This window comes from Lasioglossum baleicum, chromosome 9 (genome assembly GCF_051020765.1).
Source record: "Lasioglossum baleicum chromosome 9, iyLasBale1, whole genome shotgun sequence".
Classification (NCBI taxonomy): domain Eukaryota; kingdom Metazoa; phylum Arthropoda; class Insecta; order Hymenoptera; family Halictidae; genus Lasioglossum; species Lasioglossum baleicum.
In genome coordinates this window covers 13,439,592-13,447,071 of record NC_134937.1, presented here as the reverse complement: position 1 = coordinate 13,447,071, position 7,480 = coordinate 13,439,592, and positions in this window count along the sequence as shown.

The following is a 7,480-nucleotide window of genomic DNA, read 5'->3' as shown; positions in this document are numbered from 1 at the left end:
ATGTAATTTCGTACACTTGTTAAGTCTCAATATTGACAAAACATTAATCTTCCAGCATTAGCAGGTTCCGAGATATAGGACCTCAAAAATCGCTAAATTTGTCACTGACTGACTGACGGATCATCAAAACCTTTTGGGTACTTCCCATTGACCTACAAGCTTGAAATTTGGTACATAGGTCCACCATAACAAACACTCAAAGGAATAATGATCAAAGTTTGAAATTTTACACCTCAAAGGGGTTGTATTGAAAAAGAAATATTACGAAATAGGTACGTGTGGGTTCTATGAACATAGCAGCATAACATACAAAAGTACACGTTTTATTAGCTTCGAAGTCGCAACAAATACTGATGAAAAAAACAATCGCTCTAACGTAAACAAAAGAAACTGCATCGAGCATCGTCTACAGTGGCGGGGGGTAAACGGATCCGGGCGTCGCGTCGCGTCGCGCGCCGGCAGAGTGTTAATCTTCGATACATCGAATTAGGATGTTTTTGTTGGGATATAATAACACATAATATTAGTGACATTCCACAGAATGGTTAGACGATGTCCATGCCAGGCGAATCCGAGCGTTCCCGAAGACTGCCTCTACATTAGTTTCAACCGCTCGACAACTGCATATCTGGTGACACCGCGTCGAAGGTAGTGCCGCAAAAAGTTCACGGTGGAAGGATGAGGGATGGAGAATCGACAGGGTCTGGCCGAATGCAATGGGATGCCTATCGATCGTCCGCCATGTGTGAAATAACTCAAATAACATGCACGTGCACACATACGCACGCACCCACACCCTCCTACTTTCCGTGCACCCACGTTCGCTGGAACCTTTCGGGGACGCATTCCTCTATGCTCTTTCACTCATTCTGCATTTCTTCCTCTCTCTCTCCTCTCTATCTTGCTCTTTCTCTACAGTCTTGTTCCGGTATAAGGCTCGGGACAGGCTTTGGCCGTGTTTCGGACGAGGGTAGCTGTGCAGCTCAACTTTGTTCTCGAAAGGAGTGAATTTCAAAAGAAGAAGAGAGCAGATTTCCTTATTTCGGAACAAGACTACTTCTCACTCATTCTGCAGTTCCATCTGCAGTTCTATCCCTCTCTCTCTGCTTCCCGCAGAAATATTCAGAAAGGAACACGGATGCGTCGCAGACGCACGAATAACGCGCATGCAGTTTTTCTCCGCGTGCGAGGCGCAGCGCCGATCATCTCATTGATGAATACGCAATTTCCATGAATACCGTATGAGATTTGTCAGGACGTGTATCCTCGACACTCGATACGATCGAGGGAGAGAGAGAGAGAGCCAACGTCGACTCGAGTAGAGCCGTTTCGTCTTTCTCGAAGCGGATTTCGAGAAGAACGACCTCGATGCACAACCCACGAACGAACGCCGCGCCGGTACGTGCAAAACTTGATCGTCGCGTATTATTTATGACTTATGAGAACGAAACGGGAGAATAATGGCAACGGCACTAAAGGAGAACCAGCCTCCGACTACAACATGCTCGACCCGTTCCGGACCACGGTGAAACCCTGTTCTTCGACGTCGATATTATCCGAATCTGTCTCTCGACGGGTTTCAACGGAGAAATTAGTACCCCTTTGTATTGCTCCGGTGATCGACGATTAGAAATTGGGTCGTGGCACTGTCGAGATCTTGCTCTTGCAGATTTTCTGCATTTTTTTCCTAGCGATCGCGCGTTTCGGAAGCCGTTCGGTCGAGTGAGATCGGAATTTAGGTTGCGGGAAAAGTTTATGAGGAGTTAGAGTGTGCTTTTCAGAGTTATGCTCGGGGTTAATAAAATACAAACAAATCAGTTTTGCAGAGTTTATCGCATGTTACGCGATAAGTTTCAGCCAGCGGTAAGAATCGTTTCAGAATCGAAACGGAACGGTGAATCAATCTGAAACGGAAGCGAAAAATTCGAAAAATCTTTACCGCTCGGTCGTCTTCGCAGACGGTTTTCGCGCGAACTTTTTCCGCGAAAGTTTAGCACGGCATAGCCGTTATAAAAGCCGGCGCGGCGGCGGCGGACCGATTTCATTTTATCGCGACGCTGTCATCGGCGAATTACCACGTAAACCGGCCGGCCGGCCAGCGTTCGAGTGGATATTACGTTGGATCTGCAATAACTGTAAGCGTTTCGGGATTTATATCGTTTCATCCTCGTGTAACCACCATATTGGCCGCTGCTAGAGAGCTGCTAAGCCCCTTACCATTCGCCCCGCGCCGGACAATATCCGGCTAACTTATATTCGAAATGTTGCATCGTGCTGTTACTCCCTCCGCTTCGATCCGCTCGTTGCGCATGGCCCCGCTTCACGATGCACTGAAAATTCTACAACCGGTTACCACTTTCCTCTCAGTCAATATTAATTGCATTATTTATCGCGTCGAGCTGGCGGACGCATAAACTTCTCCGATCGACTGTCCAAGGAATTCTGTCGTTTCTCTCCGAAGGAATTCTGAAATAAGTAGAAGTCGTTTTTTAATCTCTCAGACAAGTAATAATTAACTTGATACACGAAAACCGTTTCGAGGTCAATACTGTAAATCATTAGGAACAATCTACATCCAAAGTTCTTTATTCAATGTTCATAAGGCAGAAAAGTTTCGAATGAATTTTCTTCTTCGTTGAAGGTCCTCGGGGGAAGTTAGTGTTGCGCGTGCGTTCGTCAGGGGGTTGAAACTACAGTTAGCCGCAATTCCGAAGCACATTCGCGCGGCAAGTATTTCCAGAAAGGATCGGTATCCATCTCCGGGAATCCAATTAGACAACTTTTTCTCAAGATTCTGCGGGAGGGGAGAGAGGGGCCGAGGAAATGGCTGGCATAAAATCGAGAAAAACATCGTGAGGGGTGCGTGCTGGCTAGCACGAGGCTCCACCTAAAATAAGGGTTCGCAGAAATGTATACAGTGCCTCGAAAAAGTATGCCATCTTTTCCTGAACGATCCTCGTGCGCTTACGGAAAACATTCGTTAAAATCTTGCGACACACTTTTAGACAATCTCCATCAAGTTTTAATATTAATAACGAAATATTAATAACATAATATTAAAAACAAAATTGAAATTGAAGTTGCATTATATTTTAAACAGACTTAAAATCTTGTACACAGTTTGAGACAATCTGCATCAAATTTTGATCAATAAACGATATTAAAAACGCAAATGAAATTACCACCGTTCCATCAAATTGCAACAATAACATAGAAGCGCAAAATAAAATCGAACAAAAATTTCGTTGCGAGAGAAGAGGGTGCTCCGATACTTTTCCGTGCCACTGTACAGGGGTGCGATCGCGAAAAGGGGGTAGGTGACGCGAATATCGAGATTGGATCGGGGGCGTTCGGGGTTCACGTTAAGGAAACCTCATAAATATGTCGTCAGGCCGGTAAACAAGGGCACGCGAAGTCGGTACAAGCTGTACGTTGGTTCGCGTGCCATACACAAGGGCCCCGGTGCGTATTATACTAGAATAGTGTTCGATGTCCGCGGTGGTGGTCGTGGTCGTGGTCGTGGCCGCGGATTTAAAGCCGGCAAATTTATCGTTCCGCGAGTAGGCGGACAGAAGCGACGAAAGGGATGAAACCCGTGTGCGAGGAAGGGGTTGTGCACGAATGGATGCGACCAGGAGTTGGATCACGAGAGAAATCACCTAAGAGAGAGAGAGAGAAAGGACATCGGGGGGGGGGGGCACCGAAAACCTCTGGCAGACGATCGAAAACCAGTCGTCTACCATCCCTACCCTTGCAACTCGATCTGGCCACGATTCAACGACCGTTCTGCCGGCCCTTTTCACCCTGCTTCACCCTTCTCACTTGTTCCGAAGCATCGAGACCCTTCGAACTGTTGTGGTTTTGCTTTGCTGATCGGCCGTCACCGTTTTCGATTCGTTTCTGATTGTGTCCTAGCGCTTCATCTTTTTAGGAGATGTTTTGGAATCTAGAATTAGATGATGTTCGCTTGGTTCGAGCTCTACAAAGTTCAAGGATTTCGTCGGAAGCTCTTTTGAGCGATCGTTTCGCGAAGTCGTTGCATCAGGACAGTAAATAACCAATGCAGTTGCGAGAAGATAGCAACACGAGAAACAAGAGCAGCGTTCGCGAGCGTGGCGACCATATTCTTCAAAGACCACCGGTGAAGCACAATCTTTATAGTGATCGTCTGCAACGTGGCACGGTGTTGCGCCGAGCCCGAATCCAATCTCAACCGAATTCCAGGTCCGGTATCGCGTTATCGCGTGCTGAGCGAATTCCAGCGAGTTTAAGAAGTCGGAAGCGAAGTCAACTCAAAAGCACCCCCTCATTTTCGCTCATACATAATGAAACCCAGCCGAACCCCAGGCAATCTACATCGAAAGCGACTTCATTCCGCCTTCTCGCCTTCACTTCGCCGAGGCCGTTCCCGGGCGCGAACTTCGATAACTCCGGGCGAACAATATTTATGAAAGAGAGGAGAGAAAGCATCCAGTGTCTTCTCGATACGACGAACATTCGGAAGAATATTGTATATTTTTTCGAGTCCTCTGAAGGATAAGTAAATGAACGCGTCCTATCCTACGTTCGTAGAGTTCCCCTTCGAGTAGAATTTATCGGACACCGCCTCCTTAAGATCTCCTTCTCGACGACGCGACGGTGGACCACGTTAGGGCGGATCTCCACCGTATGTACAGCCGCTCCAGTTCCGGTTCCGATAAGAAGACACGCCGTTGAATTAATTCCGACGCGCTATAATCGCTTCGCTTCCCCCGGCCTTCCTCGCCGGAGAATAATTAGTCAAACACCATCCCCCGTCCCAAAAAACCCTCTCGAGATCCACCAATTTTTTCCTCCTGTTACGCATCATGTTCCATTAATACTGTCATAGAAATCGAAACACATTTAATGAACGAATTGAAGGGTTCGCATTGAAAAGCAGGAAGTACAAGAGTGTGTAGATCTGGATTAGGTGGAATGTCGAAAGTACGAGGGTCGTCTGAAACAGTATCCTCTTTTTTAAAGAAAATGTGGTCGAAGCGTCCATTTAATTAATTTAATACCACACGTCGATTCGAATGGAAACAACTTTATTTTCCAGTGAAATTTATTTTATGTTCCTTTTGAAAAGTGAGCGAAACTAGGTCGCGCGAAGCAATCGAGACGAAGATTTGCGAGGGTAGAAGAATTCTTTTGTCAGTTCCGCGGGCATTCTCGTGGCACGTTAGTTAACGAGGAGGAAGAAAGGAATTAATAGTCTCTGTCTCATTGTCGGTGAATTATCCGGCGCGTATTACTCGTTCCCGGACGACGAAAATCGTTCTTTTCCCGAGTAGATCTTTCTCTCTCGTCCACGGCACCGATGAAAACGAAGGGAACTGGCGGAAGCCTATTCGGGAGGGGAAGAGCATCAACGAGCGGCCGTGATTACGGTACCAGCGTTCTTCAACGACTCTGACTTCTCTGCGTCAGGCAGGCACCAAGGACGCCGGTACTATCTCCGGCTTGAATGTCCTGAGGATCATTAACGAGCCGACTCTCTTGCCGCGGCTATTGCATACGGCCTCGACAAAAAGGGACGCGGTGAAAGGAACGTTCTGATCTTCGATCTCACCGCCGTTACTTTCGACGTATCGATACCGACTATCGTCGATGGCATATTCGAGGCGAGCCTCTGTAAATCTGCGTTCCTCCGCCGATCCTTTTTCCCCGACGCCGGTGGAATCCAACATGGTCGCCGGAGAGCGAGCGAGGAAATCCTTGCGACACTGGGAAATCCTCTTAACCCCTTGCCGCGTAACATTTTCTTTATTTTAACTGGAAAATAGAATATCAACAGATTTAAAAATGTACATTATATTTTGAATAAAGTGGTACCGCAACTTTTAGTGGTGACTCCGAGTCTCTGGCTACATTTATTTGAATGCTTAACACTAAAACTACCGAGCACTGAAAGCGATTCATCTGATAAAAACGACGAGGCTCTATTTATTTAGATTTTGTGCAATTTTTATTGCATTACGCGCTTGGATAAATAAATTTATCGAATCAGTTTCCATGTAAGCAACGTCATCATTTCAATAATTACAAAAATTTTATTAAAAAAAATTAAACCGACTTCGAAAAAACGCACTAAAAAGTATGAAATAATTTCGGAGAACCAAATTTTATTTCATCTAAAAAGAAAGGCGTAACGTTCGTATTTATTATACTTTGTTAAAATCTTCATCGCGAGTGTGACTCGTGAAAATACGGCAGAGGGTTAAAGAGAACCACGACCTCGCAGTTTATTCTGCAATTTATTCGAGCAGTGGGAGCAACGATGCTAGCAAGTAGAAAACGGTGGTGCTGTCGGCCATTCCTCGGCGAAGACTACGCTCCGAAATAGCATCGATGAAATTCCTCGTGAGAGTTGTCAGTCTCCGAAGCATCGATTTGGTCAACGAACTTACTTTGTACGGATTTTCGGGTTTCCTCGGTCATTAACAACGTTGAACGGCCGATGTTTCATGTCAGGCTGTGCTGATGGATCATCGTAGCGTCTGCCAATCAGGTAGCTCGCATCTGTCGGCGGGGATTTCATTTTAGGCTTCCTTGGCCGTCGATTCGAATCGATATCGGTATGCTGGCACACGATCGCGTAATTGGCCGCGAACGGTGCTCTAGACTGAGCGAACGGATCCAAGGGGAGGAAAGGATCTATATCTATCTTTTCTTCTCTATCTTTTTCTCCTTCTCTGTCCCTTTCTCGCTTTGGTGCGCTGTTAACGTCGTGAAACGAGCAAGCGAGCGTATTCCGGCCTCGTCCGCGGACAACTACAGATTCCGAAGCGGTAAGTCGATTTGGCAACGGCGAAACGAGAGCATTCTCGACTTTACAGCGGCTTCCGGTCGCGTTTCTTTTCGCGAACCGGCAACCGACCGACGCCGGAAGCCAGACCAGAACAGCCCCGGAAACGCCGTTGACTCTTGTAATCCCGGCTACCATGCCAAATCGCCGGACTTCGCCGCGAATTATCGAAAATTCAATTCGGCAACGTTTCTATTTCGCGGAACGGGCTCCGCCTACGACACACGCGGAACGCCTCTCGCGATATCTTCGGATTGCGAGACTTCGGGAATTTCTCAAGATTCTGCGACACTTTTTAACCCTCTGGAAGCGGGATAAAAGTTCTCGTCGCAACCTGATAAATCCTGAATCGACGACGGCTCGATGTCCATGGTTTCTAGTGATAATCTCGACCTTTCCATTGTGGAAGAGCCGCCGCGCGAGTAGGTCGTGCCGAACTCGATGGCAACTGCCTGGTGCTGGCATTGTGAACCCGACAAAATGTTGCAGGCCAAACGGGAAACGAGACGACGACGTCGACGTTCGTTGGTCGCTCGACTGTTTCGACTGTCGCGTCGCGTCGCGTCGTGGTCTCGTCTCGCCTATTGTCTTCTTCCTTCCAGCACCGTGCGCGATTACGCTGAATTACGCGACGAGCAAAGTTCGCAGAAA